Genomic DNA, 15,481 nt, shown 5'->3' with positions numbered 1-15,481 from the left:
TTGGGACACCTTTGCGTTCATTGAACCTCTTCTTCCTTTTGATCAACTGATGGTCAAGTGTGTGGAGTTCCTGTGGATAACCAATCCTCCTGACATCACCACCGCGTTCCTTTTATAGGAAAATATGTGAAAGGAAAAATGACACAACAGCACAAAGACAAAACAATGTTTGCAATTAAATACATGAAATACTTTTAGGTTCATGGTCATTCAGTTGTCCAAAGAACATCTACTTATACAAAAATGATGATGGTGTACGGTGAGTGACGGCTCAAATTTTGGTATAAAAATGTGAATTCTGTTTATTTACCTACCAAACAGTTTTCTTCTTTTAAACAGCTTTTTTGGCAGATTTAAAAACACTTGGTCTGATAAAGTTCTTAAGCACTGTACATAATCAAAACTAACAGTCAAATAAAACTATGATGACTTTTATAAAATTTTAATTGTACACATTTTCAGAAAAACACAAACTCTTCATAAAAACCATTTTAAAGCACTAAAATCTTTGGAACAAAGATGCTTTTCGTTTAGTGTTTGTAATGTGCCAGTTCAGAGGATGGCTGTGGATGCTGGTAAATGTTATTTGTGTACGGGTTTGTAGCTTAACCATTTTTGTGCTTCCAGTTCCATTTCTTGATCGTCACTGAATTTATTTATCTGTGATGGCTGGAACAGAAGTGCTGCAAACAGACTTCCTTACAACTTCTTCCATTGCAAAAGGACATTTTATTTGCAGTTATTTGGTACAAAAAACTTCATCAAGAGTTGCTGAAACAAAGCAATTCTTTTTTTTTTTTTTTTTGCTTCTCCCAGATCAGAAACCTCAGCATAACAGAACAGGACAGGACAATTAAGTAAATAATAAACTAAGAACCAAACAGAACATAGAATAATAATCAAAGACTCAGATTCTACAGAAACTCAAAACTCTGGCTTCATGACCCAGGACGTACCATATATAGCAAAGAGAAATTCAAAATGCATGCCATGAAAGAGTTTGGGTCCTAGGAGCTTAAAGGAAGTGCTTGTACATCATAAAACAGATTATGACACAAAATCTTGAAAAAGTTGATAAATATAAAAAGGTGTGCACATCATTATCATTCTGTTTATTGTATTACGCAGCCGAACCCACCAGTGTGGATGTTATTACCATCATTGGAACAGGGACTGAAGAACAGGTAGAGCTTCTCAGTGAAGGAGCAGTCAGAGAAGGAGTAGATAAGAGCTGCAGTGCTGACGTCATAAAAGCAGACCAGACCCTCGTCGTAGTGGACGTACACGCCCACCTTCTCAGGCTTCGACCTCAGGGACAGGTGGACTGCCGGCTCCGTGGAAACGACATACCCATCAGAGCACAAACATAAAGTCCAGAAACCGTTGCTGGAACTCAGCTGGACTTGTCCTTTCACATTATCCTTTCTGGTCACTCCTAAAGTCCACGTAGACCACTTGTCAACCTTGACCTCAAAATAAATCTTCCAGAAGAGTAACCCAGATTTGATAACACACATCTACAATCATTCCCTTTATACTGGGGGGGTCTGGGGTGAACCGTATCAGGATCAAGCATGGCATAACATCTGTACCACTGGACTCTCTTCAGCTCGTCCTCAAACAGACTCTTCATCTGGTCATTTAGCTTCTTCTCCACCTGACTCACAGCTCTCACCACCATCCCTTCATATGAAGGTGGATGGATACTGGTGTTGGTCCAGTCTTTAGTGGGTGGAACAGTTTCACAGAAGAGAAGTTGTGGATGAACTGGAGGTGGTCTTCTGAGCTTGAGAGTTGATCCATCTCAGAGCTTCTCTTCGTCAGCTCAAAGATTTCCTGCTCGAGCTCCTTGATGAAGTCTGCAGCCTGTTTCTCTGCTGTTCTCTGCTTCTCTTTGACCGCCTCTGTCAGCTCATTCAGACCTATCTCTATAGACTCCATCAAATCAGCAAAGAACTGAACACCCCCCTCCAGCTCTCTGTCTGCCTCTTCCTTACTGAGCTGCACAGAGCGTTTAACCTCCTGAACCTTCTCCAGTCTCTTCAGGATCATTCCTTGAATTTCAGCCTGTTTCTTCACCAGCCCTGCCTTCTTCACTTTGTATTCCTCTTTCAGAGGAACACATCATGGCGCTTGTGGTCTGAAACAGAGCACACAACACAGACACACATCTGATCGGACTTGCAGAACATCTCCAGCAGTTTATCATGTTTTGAACATATCCTTCTTTCCAGGTTCTTAACAGGGTCGATCAGCTGATGTCTCTTCAGGCCTGAAACAGTCTGATGAGGCTGCAGGTGAGTCTCACAGTAGGAGGTCAGACACACCAGACAGGACTTCAGAGCCTTCAGTTTGGTCCCAGTACAAACATCACAGAGAACTTCTCCTGGTTTAGCAGACTGTTGCTCTGATCTCCTCCTGCTGCTGCTGCTGGCTTCCTGCTGAGCTGACAGCTTGAACTGAGCAGCCATCTCAGAGATGAAAGTATTGACATGGAGCTCGGGTCTTGTGTAGTACTTCCTTTTACAGACTGGACACTGACACAGAGGACTGCTGTTCCAGTGCTGAGTGATGCAGTTCTTGCAGAAGTTGTGTCCACATGGTGTACTGACTGGATCTGTGAACACTTCCAGACAGATGCAGCACAGAAACTGGTCTTCAGACAGCAGACAGCTGGCAGCAGCCATGACCACACTGGGAGGATAAATGGACATAAAGCAAAACTGTAACTGCATTATCGTACAATAATTCAGTTCACAAAAGTCAGACAATGTGTGGAGGCTATAATTATTTATTTCTTTATGTTTTCTTCCTCCTATTAACCTCTAATTTTGGACCAGTTCTCTGAAAACTCCTTTATTAAAATTAAACTGATGAATCCAAAACACGCTACTAACTGAAAGAAACTCTGAAAATTGACACTGATTGTGGCTAATCTTTTAAATAACACAGTTACTCAGGTGAAATTATTTTTTAAAAACATTTGCTTTGGTTTTCTGGGGAGGATTCAGCTGTATGGAAATAAAACAATTCAGCCAAATATTTAATTTTATATTAAATCAGTAGACTGCATATTTGAAATCCCAATTAGTTAACCATACTAAGAATAAGCATGCAAACTGATTGCCAAATTCCAAAATCCAACAAATTCCATTTGGCTTAGACACAATAAAGATTTTCTCTGATGCTTCTGGCCTACGCCTGAACCTGGACAAATGCGAACTCATGAGTATCCATATTGTTCTCACTCCTCCTTGTATGATATACCTGTCAAAATGAAATCAAATATCTTGGAATTTGGATAACTAAATGCATGGCTGACAGTGAAGAAAAGAATATTCAGAATACAATTGACAAATGCAAAAACACTTTAAACAATTGGCTACAGAGAGATTTAATGTTGTTCGGCAGGATAATGTTAACCAAGGTTGAATCTTTGTCCAGATTAATCTGTCCAGCTTGTTCCCTAGCCATCCCACCAAGGATATTAAAGAAATCAATAAGATTAATTTTAATCTCATATGGGAAAAAACTTCACTATATCAGAAGCAGGGACTTTATAAAGACTATGAAGAGGGGGGTTTAAAAGCAAGTGATTTTGAATAATGAAGGAATGTTAAGCTTAATTGGCTAAACAATGATGATGAGATCTGGTTCTTGATACCTCTATTATATCTCTTATTTTCAACAAAGTCGGGGATATCAAATTCTCATAAACTCTCCAAAGTTCATCAACAAGTTTTGTTAAACTGGAGATTAATGTTCAAACATAACTTTAGTCCCCACAAAGTTCCACTGTGGAATAATAGGGTGATATTGAATCGGGGGAATCTATGTTTGTGGAAGAATGAATGACAAAACAAATTTGGTCTGTCACACATATAATGGATGAAAACAGAAATATACTTGAATTAAACAGGTTTAATGAGAAACATAGCATGAGTGGTTCAATTGAGCTCTACAAAACGTTTCACAGAATATCCCGATAGTTTTATCAACGCAAATATACCAACTCCAAATTACGTAAATTAAATTAGATGGTCCAGACCTTGTTAATGAAAATGCAATAATCAGTTTTGGAGGAAGTATTTGGTTAACACCTTATATTCAAGTAGGACAAAATGCTCACTCATTCTAAAAGATTATAACAAATGTGAGATTTCTTTGATCAGAACTAAATATTTAAATTCCCAAACCCCCAAATTTAAAAAGTTCATTTTAAAACTACAAAAACCATCGACCCCTCTAATGAATTCATGAAGAAAGATTTAAATTTGTGTCAGACAATTGTTATATTGTAAAACAACTTTGGAAACAACACAGCACATGTTTTATGGTGGTGACTTTCAAAATTTGTGGAAATCTCTCCATGACTTAATATCATCCTGGTCTACAAATGTTGGTTTTTGGTCTTTTCAGAATATTCAAATAGGAGTAATCGTCAAGGACAAAAATACTGAGTTCTTAGTAAACAATCTCATTATAACAACAAAATATTACATTCATAAATGTGATGTGCCAAATCCCCCCCCCCCCCCCCCCTACATGGCTTGTTCTTAAAATGAATTTCCCTGTTGCGTAATCTCTGAATCTAATAAATAAGCCGCAGGCAATTAATTGCATAAATTTTAGAAGAATGTTTCTCCCTTTGCCCCTTATTTAAGCTATATGTCTTATTTATAAGACCTCACTTTTAATGATTTTCATGCCCCCCTTATCTCCTTTATTTTTGTTCTTTAATCTTTTCTAATTTATTTACTTATTTAGTTATTTTTACTTTTTATATACTTAGTTACAATTATGTTAGTTTGACTGTGACATACCAACTACAATGCTGCAATAATCCTCTGATTAAGAAAAAAAGGTGTGATATGTTGTGAAGATTCAATGATTCACTGTTTGTTTGAGATTGTCATTGTCTTTGCTCTAAATAAAGTTTTTAAAAGTGAAAAAAAACAATGCTTCCGCGCACAAGACATAAGGACATCGTAACGCAAACTGCATCAGAGCGCCCCTTGTACAATAGTAGGCTTTAGCTTTAGATGACAAAAACATGACATTTTGAAATCTAGAAACCAGGTTGATTATTCTTCTCACATCAACCGGGGGGGAGCTTAGCAAATGTGTCAGACGCTTTAGAATGGTTTTTGTTCAAATGAATGTTGTCATCGCAACATTAATAGAATGAAACATTTGAAAAGTGCTTGCAGGATTACATACACTTTGCTGTGGATTACAGAGGAGAAAAGAGAGGAGAGAAAGAAAAAAAAAAGATTATTCCCTAAGGTAAGGACCGCTTGGCAAGTGACATTGCTAAAGGGAAATTTAAGGGACATGTAGTGTCCACGTCAATGTTAAACTTTCTAACACAGTAGAGACTTGTACAGGTTTTTACACAACGGTTACAAAAGACACTTGCTGAAGTAGTATATATACTAGTATATATACTACTTCAGCAAGTCTTTGCGTGTATTATCTTCTGGATTATTAATAATTTTACTGAAGTAAATAAGTTGCTTAGTAGATAGAGCATTTGTACATGGGTGCTCACATTCTGTAATCCATTTAGTGTGATATGACAAGCAAGTACTATCTTACAGCCTGTTCTTACACAAACCACGTTTGTTTTCATTTCCTGCCTACTGCTAGACTCTGGTAACTGCTAAATCTAACAAAGAGGAATGAAATGTTTCTTAGGATATTTATCTTTTGTTTTGGCTACAGAAACTATGCGTGCGTGCGTGTGTGTGTGTGTGCGGTATGTGTGTGTGGTGTGTGTGTGGTTTAATTTTATTTCATAAAAAAAAGTGAGATTTGTCCATAAACCAGGTCGATTATTTTAATTAGATGTCATTTGTTCAAATGATGTGTCATATTATAATAGATTGAAACCTTTGAAGAGTGCAGTAAGGACCGCTCAGCAAGTGACATTTGCTAAAGTGGAAATATTAAGGGACATGCAGTGTCCACGTTAATGTTAAACTTTTCTAAACTCAGTGTGGAGGGACCGGAGTGTTTTTGTGGCGTGGGAGTGGTGTAATCCTGTGCGCGTGCAGGAGCAGCTCGGATGGTGTAATCTGATGCGCGTGCGAGAGGTGGCCCGATTGAGTGGTGGGCTGGGTGGCCCCCTCTCGCGCGCGTGTAGGAGGGCTCGGAGTGGCGTAATCTTGTTGCGTGTGCGAGAGATGGGCCATTGTGGCACTCTCTTGCGCGCGTGCAGGAGGAGCTCGGAGTGTGAGGTTCAACGCTGGAACGTTGAACCTCCTCCCCCCCCTCCCGGACCAGGTTATGGATCGTTCCTCGGTGGGTTTGTGAGAGGTGGCCCGGATTGAGGAGTGGGCTGGGTGTGGCCCCCTCTCGCCCATTTGCTGGACGAGCTCCGAGTGGCCTAATCTTGTGCGCGTGCAAGAGGTGGCCCGGATTGAGTGGTGGGCTGGGTGTGGCACCCTCTTGCGCGCGTGCAGGAGTAGCTCAGAGTGTGAGGTTCAACGTTCCAGCGTTGAACCTCCTGATCCCCCTCCCGACCAGGTTATGGACCTTTCCTCAGTGCGCGTGTGAGAGGTGGCCCGGATTGAGTGGTGGCTGGTTGTGGCGCACTCTCTCGCGCGTGCACGAGGAGCTCGGAGTGGTGTAATCTGGTGCGTGTTTGAGAGGTGGACTGGATTGCGTGGTGGCGTGGGCGTGGCGCGCTCTTGCACGCGTGCAGGAAGGGCTCAGATGGGTAATCTCGTGCGCCCGTGGGAGCAGCGCCCTTTCGCGCATATGCGAGAGGGCGCTGCTCCCACGCGTTTTTCCTGTTCATGCAGGAGCAACAGGAACTGAAGAGGAGCAGGAGCGGCTGGAGAAGCGACCGGAGAAGCAGGACCTGCCGGACGAGCATGAGCAGCATTCTTCACCTGATGGAAGAGACAGGAGCAGCAGCCATCATTAATAAATGCAACATCATATCAAAATAATAAAATCAATCAGTGTCATTCATAAAGTTGAAGTTGTGTCACTTCAGTCTTCAGCACTTCCTCAAACATGAAGAAATCCTTTCTCCTTACAAATATCTCTGGCTCAAGGTTTATGACAACATGATTCTTTCATTAAAACTTATTGTTAAGTTTATTGGTAAATATTGACCCTGAACCACATCTTCACACTACAACAACACTGATACACATGTGAATGTGTATGCCAGTGTTGGTGGTCATCTCAAGTTCACTGTACAGATAAATCCAGTGAGTCTTTGGGACACCTTTGCGTTCATTGAACCTCTTCTTCCTTTTGATCAACTGATGGTCAAGTGTGTGGAGTTCCTGTGGATAACCAATCCTCCTGACATCACCACCGCGTTCCTTTTATAGGAAAATATGTGAAAGGAAAAATGACACAACAGCAACAAAGACAAAACAATGTTTGCAATTAAATACATGAAATACTTTTAGGTTCATGGTCATTCAGTTGTCCAAAGAACATCTACTTATACAAAATGATGATGGTGTACGGTGAGTGACGGCTCAAATTTTGGTATAAAATGTGAATTCTGTTTATTACCTACCAAACAGTTTTCTTCTTTTAAACAGCTTTTTGGCAGATTTAAAAACACTTGGTCTGATAAAGTTCTTAAGCACTGTACATAATCAAAACTAACAGTCAAATAAAACTATGATGACTTTTATAAAATTTTTAATTGTACACATTTTCAGAAAAACACAAACTCTTCATAAAAACCATTTTAAAGCACTAAATCTTGGAACAAAGATGCTTTCGTTTAGTGTTTGTAATGTGCCAGTTCAGAGGATGGCTGTGGATGTGGTAAATGTATTTGTGTACGGGTTTGTAGCTTAACCATTTTGTGCTTCCAGTTCCATTTCTTGATCGTCACTGAATTTATTTATCTGTGATGGCTGGAACAGAAGTGCTGCAAACAGACTTCCTTACAACTTCTTCCATTGCAAAAGGACATTTTATTTGCAGTTATTTGTACAAAAACTTCATCAAGAGTTGCTGAAACAAAGCAATTCTTTTTTTTTTTTTTTTTGCTTCTCCCAGATCAGAAACCTCAGCATAACAGAACAGGACAGGACAATTAAGTAATAATAAACTAAGAACCAAACAGAACATAGAATAATAATCAAGACTCAGATTCTACAGAAACTCAAAACTCTGGCTTCATGACCAGGACTACCATATATAGCAAAGAGAAATTCAAATGCATGCCATGAAAGAGTTTGGGTCCTAGGAGCTTAAAGGAAGTGCTTGTACATCATAAAACAGATTATGACACAAAATCTTGAAAAAAGTTGATAAATATAAAAAGGTGTGCACATCATTATCATTCTGTTATTGTATTACGCAGCCGAACCCACCAGTGTGGATGTTATTACCATCATTGGAACAGGACTGAAGAACAGGTAGAGCTTCTCAGTGAAGGAGCAGTCAGAGAAGGAGTAGATAAGAGCTGCAGTGCTGACGTCATAAAAGCAGACCAGACCCTCGTCGTAGGGACGTACACGCCCACCTTCTCAGGCTTCGACCTCAGGGACAGGTGGACTGCCGGCTCCGTGGAAACGACATACCCATCAGAGCACAAACATAAAGTCCAGAAACCGTTGCTGGAACTCAGCTGGACTTGTCCTTTCACATTATCCTTTCTGGTCATCCTAAAGTCCACGTAGACCACTTGTCAACCTTGACCTCAAAATAAAATCTTCCAGAAGAGTAACCCAGATTTGATAACACACATCTACAATCATTCCCTTTATACTGGGGGGTCTGGGTGAACCGTATCAGGATCAAGCATGGCATAACATCTGTACCACTGGACTCTCTTCAGCTCGTCCTCAAACAGACTCTTCATCTGGTCATTTAGCTTCTTCTCCACCTGACTCACAGCTCTCACCACCATCCTTCATATGAGTGGATGGATACTGGTGTTGGTCCAGTCTTTAGTGGGTGGAACAGTTTTCACAGAAGAGAAGTTGTGGATGAACTGGAGTGGTCTTCTGAGCTTGAGAGTTGATCCATCTCAGAGCTTCTCTTCGTCAGCTCAAAGATTTCCTGCTCGAGCTCCTTGATGAAGTCTGCAGCCTGTTTCTCTGCTGTTCTCTGCTTCTCTTTGACCGCCTCTGTCAGCTCATTCAGACCTATCTCTATAGACTCCATCAAATCAGCAAAGAACTGAACACCCCCCTCCAGCTCTCTTCTGCCTCTTCCTTACTGAGCTGCACAGAGCGTTAACCTCCTGAACCTTCTCCAGTCTCTTCAGGATCATTCCTTGAATTTCAGCCTGTTTCTTCACCAGCCCTGCCTTCTTCACTTTGTATTCCTCTTTCAGAGGAACAACATCATGGCGCTTGTGGTCTGAAACAGAGCACACAACACAGACACACATCTGATCGGACTTGCAGAACATCTCCAGCAGTTTATCATGTTTTGAACATATCCTTCTTCCAGTTCTTAACAGGGTCGATCAGCTGATGTCTCTTCAGGCCTGAAACAGTCTGATGAGGCTGCAGGTGAGTCTCACAGTAGGAGGTCAGACACACCAGACAGGACTTCAGAGCCTTCAGTTTGGTCCCAGTACAAACATCACAGAGAACTTCTCCTGGTTTAGCAGACTGTTGCTCTGATCTCCTCCTGCTGCTGCTGCTGGCTTCCTGCTGAGCTGACAGCTTGAACTGAGCAGCCATCTCAGAGATGAAAGTATTGACATGGAGCTCGGTCTTGTGTAGTACTTCCTTTTACAGACTGGACACTGACACAGAGGACTGCTGTTCCAGTGCTGAGTGATGCAGTTCTTGCAGAAGTTGTGTCCACATGGTGTACTGACTGGATCTGTGAACACTTCCAGACAGATGCAGCACAGAAACTGGTCTTCAGACAGCAGACAGCTGCAGCAGCCATGACCACACTGGGAGGATAAATGGACATAAAGCAAAAACTGTAACTGCATTATCGTACAATAATTCAGTTCACAAAGTCAGACAATGTGTGGAGGCTATAATTTATTTTATTTCTTTATGTTTTCTTCCTCCTATTAACCTCTAATTTTGGACCAGTTCTCTGAAAACTCCTTTATTAAAATTAAACTGATGAATCCAAAACACGCTACTAACTGAAAGAAACTCTGAAAATTGACACTGATTGTGGCTAATCTTTTAAATAACACAGTTACTCAGGTGAAATTATTTTTTAAAAAACATTTGCTTTGGTTTTCTGGGGAGGATTCAGCTGTATGGAAATAAAACAATTCAGCCAATATTTAATTTTATATTAAATCAGTAGACTGCATATTTGAAATCCCAATTAGTTAACCATACTAAGAATAAGCATGCAAACTGATTGCCAAATTCCAAAATCCAACAAATTCCATTTGCTTAGACACAATAAAGATTTCTCTGATGCTTCTGGCCTACGCCTGAACCTGGACAAATGCGAACTCATGAGTATCCATAATTGTTCTCACTCCTCCTTGTATGATATACCTGTCAAAAATGAAATCAAATATCTTGGAATTTGGATAACTAAATGCATGGCTGACAGTGAAGAAAAGAATATTCAGAATACAATTGACAAATGCAAAAACACTTTAAACAATTGGCTACAGAGAGATTTAATGTTGTTCGGCAGGATAATGTTAACCAAGGTTGAATCTTTGTCCAGATTAATCTGTCCAGCTTGTTCCCTAGCCATCCCACCAAGGATATTAAAGAAATCAATAAGATTAATTTAATCTCATATGGGAAAAAACTTCACTATATCAGAAGCAGGACTTTATAAAAGACTATGAAGAGGGGGTTAAAAGCAAGTGATTTTGAAATAATGAAGGGAATGTTAAAGCTTAATTGGCTAAACAATGATGATGAGATCTGGTTCTTGATACCTCTATTATATCTCTTATTTTCAACAAAGTCGGGATATCAAATTCTCATAAAACTCTCCAAAGTTCATCAACAAGTTTTGTTAAACTGGAGATTAATGTTCAAACATAACTTTAGTCCCCACAAAGTTCCACTGTGGAATAATAGGGTGATATTGAATCGGGGGAAATCTATGTTTGTGGAAGAATGAATGACAAAACAAATTTGGTCTGTCACACATATAATGGATGAAAACAGAAATATACTTGAATTAACAGGTTTAATGAGAAACATAGCATGAGTGGTTCAATTGAGCTCTACAAAAACGTTTCACAGAATATCCGATAGTTTTATCAACGCAAAATATACCAACTCCAAATTTACGTAAAATTAAATTAGATGGTCCAGACCTTGTTAATGAAAAATGCAATAATCAGTTTTGGAGGAAGTATTTGGTTAACACCTTATATTCAAGTAGGACAAAATGCTCACTCATTCTAAAAGATTATAACAAATGTGAGATTTCTTTGATCAGAACTAAATATTTAAATTCCCAAACCCCCAATTTAAAAAAGTTCATTTTAAAACTACAAAAAACCATCGACCCCTCTAATGAATTCATGAAAGAAAGATTTAAATTTGTGTCAGACAATTGTTATATTGTAAAACAACTTTGGAAACAACACAGCACATGTTTTATGGTGTGTGACTTTCCAAATTTGTGAAATCTCTCCATGACTTAATATCATCCTGGTCTACAAATGTTGGTTTTTGGTCTTTCAGAATATTCAAATAGGAGTAATCGTCAAGGACAAAAATACTGAGTTCTTAGTAAACAATCTCATTATAACAACAAAATATTACATTCATAAATTGTGATGTGCCAAATCCCCCCCCCCCCCCCCCCCCCCCCCCCCCTACATGGCTTGTTCTTAAAAATGAATTTTCCCTGTTGCGTAAATCTCTGAATCTAATAAATAAGCCGCAGGCAATTAAATTGCATAAATTTTTAGAAGAATGTTTCTCCCTTTGCCCCTTATTTAAGCTATATGTCTTATTTATAAGACCTCACTTTTAATGATTTTCATGCCCCCCTTATCTCCTTTATTTTTGTTCTTTAATCTTTTTCTAATTTATTTACTTATTTAGTTATTTTTACTTTTTTATATACTTAGTTACAATTATTGTTAGTTTGACTGTGACATACCAACTACAATGCTGCAATAATCCTCTGATTAAGAAAAAAAAGGTGTGATATGTTGTGAAAGATTCAATGATTCACTGTTTGTTTGAGATTTCATTGTCTTTGCTCTAAATAAAGTTTTTAAAAGTGAAAAAAACAATGCTTCCGCGCACAAGACATAAGGACATCGTAACGCAAAACTGCATCAGAGCGCCCCTTGTGACAATAGTAGGCTTTAGCTTTAGATGACAAAAACATGACATTTTGAAATCTAGAAACCAGGTTGATTATTTCTTCTCAACATCAACCGGGGGTGGAGCTTAGCAAATGTGTCAGACGCCTTTAGAATGTTTTTGTTCAAATGAATGTTGTCATCGCAACATTAATAGAATGAAACATTTTGAAAAGTGCTTGCAGGATTTACATACACTTTGCTGTGGATTACAGAGGAGAAAAAGAGAGGAGAGGAAAGAAAAGGAAAAAAAGATTATTCCCTAAGGTAAGGACCGCTTGGCAAGTGACATTTGCTAAAGTGGAAATTTTAAGGGGACATGTAGTGTCCACGTCAATGTTAAACTTTTCTAAACACAGTAGAGACTTGTACAGGTTTTTACACAACGGTTACAAAAGACAACTTGCTGAAGTAGTATATATACTAGTATATATACTACTTCAGCAAGTCTTTGCGTGTATTATCTTACTGGATTATTAATAATTTTACTGAAGTAAATAAGTTTGGCTTAGTAGATAGAGGCATTTGTACATGGGTGCTCACATTCTGTAATCCATTTAGTGTGATATGACAAAGCAAGTACTATCTTACAGCCTGTTCTTACACAAACCACGTTTGTTTTCATTTTCCTGCCTACTGCTAGACTCTGAGTAACTGCTAAAATCTAACAAAGAGGAATGAAAATGTTTCTTAGGATATTTTATCTTTTGTTGTTTGGCTACAGAAACTATGCGTGCGTGCGTGTGTGTGTGTGTGCGTGTATGTGTGTGTGTGTGTGTGTGTTTAAATTTTATTTCATAAAAAAAAAGTGAGATTTGTGCCATAAACCAGGTCGATTATTTTAATTAGAATGTCATTTGTTCAAATGAATGTTGTCATATTATTAATAGATTGAAACCTTTTGAAGAGTGCAGTAAGGACCGCTCAGCAAGTGACATTTGCTAAAGTGGAAATATTAAGGGGACATGCAGTGTCCACGTTAATGTTAAACTTTTCTAAACTCAGTGTGGAGGGGACCGGAGTGTTTTTGTGGCGTGGGAGTGGTGTAATCCTGTGCGCGTGCAGGAGCAGCTCGGAGTGGTGTAATCTGATGCGCGTGCGAGAGGTGGCCCGGATTGAGTGGTGGGCTGGGTGTGGCCCCTCTCGCGCGCGTGTAGGAGGGGCTCGGAGTGGCGTAATCTTGTTGCGTGTGCGAGAGATGGGCCATTGTGGCACTCTCTTGCGCGCGTGCAGGAGGAGCTCGGAGTGTGAGGTTCAACGCTGGAACGTTGAACCTCCTCCCCCCCTCCCGGACCAGGTTATGGATCGTTCCTCGGTGGGTTTGTGAGAGGTGGCCCGGATTGAGGAGTGGGCTGGGTGTGGCCCCTCTCGCCCATTTGCTGGACGAGCTCCGAGTGGCGTAATCTTGTGCGCGTGCAAGAGGTGGCCCGGATTGAGTGGTGGGCTGGTGTGGCACCCTCTTGCGCGCGTGCAGGAGTAGCTCAGAGTGTGAGGTTCAACGTTCCAGCGTTGAACCTCCTGAATCCCCCTCCCGACCAGGTTATGGACCTTTCCTCAGTGCGCGTGTGAGAGGTGGCCCGGATTGAGTGGTGGCTGGTTGTGGCGCACTCTCTCGCGCGTGCACGAGGAGCTCGGAGTGGTGTAATCTGGTGCGTGTTTGAGAGGTGGACTGGATTGCGTGGTGGCGTGGGCGTGGCGCGCTCTTGCACGCGTGCAGGAAGGCTCAGAGTGGGTATCTCGTGCGCCCGGATTTTATGTGGGAGCAGCGCCCTTTCGCGCATATGCGAGAGGGCGCTGCTCCCACGCGTTTTTCCTGTTCATGCAGGAGCAACAGGAACTGAAGGAGGAGCAGGAGCGGCTGGAGAAGCGACCGGAGAAGCAGGACCTGCCGGACGAGCATGAGCAGCATTCTTCACCTGATGGAAGAGACAGGAGCAGCAGCCATCATTAATAAATGCAACATCATATCAAAATAATAAAATCAATCAGTGTCATTCATAAAGTTGAAGTTGTGTCACTTCAGTCTTCAGCACTTCCTCAAAACATGAAGAAATCCTTTCTCCTTACAAATATCTCTGGCTCAAGGTTTTATGACAACATGATTCTTTCATTAAAACTTATTAAGTTTATTGGTAAATATTGACCCTTGAACCACATCTTCACACTACAACAACACTGATACACACTGTGAATGTGTATGCCAGTGTTGGTGGTCATCTCAAGTTCACTGTACAGATAAATCCAGTGAGTCTTTGGGACACCTTTGCGTTCATTGAACCTCTTCTTCCTTTTGATCAACTGATGGTCAAGTGTGTGGAGTTCCTGTGGATAACCAATCCTCCTGACATCACCACCGCGTTCCTTTTATAGGAAAATATGTGAAAGGAAAAATGACACAACAGCAACAAAGACAAAACAATGTTTGCAATTAAATACATGAAATACTTTTAGGTTCATGGTCATTCAGTTGTCCAAAGAACATCTACTTATACAAAAATGATGATGGTGTACGGTGAGTGACGGCTCAAATTTTGGTATAAAAATGTGAATTCTGTTTATTTACCTACCAAACAGTTTTCTTCTTTTAAACAGCTTTTTTGGCAGATTTAAAAACACTTGGTCTGATAAAGTTCTTAAGCACTGTACATAATCAAAACTAACAGTCAAATAAAACTATGATGACTTTTATAAAATTTAATTGTACACATTTTCAGAAAAACACAAACTCTTCATAAAAACCATTTTAAAGCACTAAAATCTTTGGAACAAAGATGCTTTTCGTTTAGTGTTTGTAATGTGCCAGTTCAGAGGATGGCTGTGGATGCTGGTAAATGTTATTTGTGTACGGGTTTGTAGCTTAACCATTTTTGTGCTTCCAGTTCCATTTCTTGATCGTCACTGAATTTATTTATCTGTGATGGCTGGAACAGAAGTGCTGCAAACAGACTTCCTTACAACTTCTTCCATTGCAAAAGGACATTTTATTTGCAGTTATTTGGTACAAAAAACTTCATCAAGAGTTGCTGAAACAAAGCAATTCTTTTTTTTTTTTTTTTGCTTCTCCCAGATCAGAAACCTCAGCATAACAGAACAGGACAGGACAATTAAGTAATAATAAACTAAGAACCAAACAGAACATAGAATAATAATCAAAGACTCAGATTCTACAGAAACTCAAAACTCTGGCTTCATGACCCAGGACGTACCATATATAGCAAA

General features: G+C 40.1%; 1 long non-coding RNA gene across 1 annotated transcript; it reads left to right on the top strand.

The window, feature by feature from the left end:
• Nucleotides 1-12,392: 12,392 nt before the first annotated feature.
• LOC112847535 (uncharacterized) lies at nt 12,393-14,264 on the top strand. Its single transcript, XR_003221115.1, has 2 exons — nt 12,393-12,529; nt 14,088-14,264. It is a non-coding gene; the product is annotated as an uncharacterized LOC112847535 (long non-coding RNA).
• The last annotated feature ends 1,217 nt before the right edge of the window (nt 14,265-15,481 follow it).

Source organism: Oreochromis niloticus, linkage group LG7 (assembly GCF_001858045.2).
Source record: "Oreochromis niloticus isolate F11D_XX linkage group LG7, O_niloticus_UMD_NMBU, whole genome shotgun sequence".
NCBI classification, from domain to species: domain Eukaryota; kingdom Metazoa; phylum Chordata; class Actinopteri; order Cichliformes; family Cichlidae; genus Oreochromis; species Oreochromis niloticus.
The sequence above is the reverse complement of the archived record's forward strand: the minus strand, read 5'-3'. Positions and strand labels throughout refer to the sequence as shown.